Source organism: Limulus polyphemus, unplaced genomic scaffold, assembly GCF_000517525.1.
Source record: "Limulus polyphemus unplaced genomic scaffold, Limulus_polyphemus-2.1.2 Scaffold218, whole genome shotgun sequence".
Lineage (NCBI taxonomy): Eukaryota > Metazoa > Arthropoda > Merostomata > Xiphosura > Limulidae > Limulus > Limulus polyphemus.
In genome coordinates, this window is record NW_013665828.1 from 276,263 (window position 1) to 277,105 (window position 843).

An 843-nucleotide genomic window follows, 5' to 3' on the forward strand; every position below is an offset into this window, starting at 1 on the left:
ATCTGAACGGGCAACGTTACTGGAAATATTGTTGGTGAACTAGTACTGCATATTTCAAACAAGAGGATTTAGTTCTCTTAAGGTTTAAGTCAGATAAATAAATGTAAATATTTGTTCGGGTTGTACTTTAAAATTTAACTTTTAAGCTTATTCATTTGGTAGAAACTCAGTATTAAGCTTATACCAATAACTTATAAGTATTATCTCAGTAAATGTCTTGTGTATTCTCTTGATTTGATTTTTCATTATTTTCTATTTGATCTTGTTAAAAATAATTTACTATCGGGCGAGTCTTTCTAGGATATTACTCTATTTATAGCCCGCATAATAATAAAATGTTACATAGGCCTAACAACTTTAGATAATACGCGGGAGTTTCGCAGTACGTATTTAACACTATAAGTTATGCATATTTCTAAATGTTGATATTAAAATAAATACATAATAATAAATCCGTCACGGAGTATATTTGACCAAACTTTAAAATAGTTCCATATAAAACCTTTACTACCCATACTAAGGCAAAATTAAGGTAATAAGTTATCTACTATAATGTTTATATTAAAATAAATACATAATAATAAATCCGTCACGGAGTATATTTGACCAAACTTTAAAATAGTTCCATATAAAACCTTTACTACCCATACTAAGGCAAAATTAAGGTAATAAGTTATCTACTATAATGTTTATTATTGTGTCTGAGGGATAAGTAGACAATGGAGGAGAGTACAGGCAACTTTGAGAAAAAAATGGCACAGGGCGATTACTAAGAAAAACTCAAAATTTACAATTATTAAATCTTAAAGACTACTCGTCTTAGGGAAACTAAGTTCTACAGAG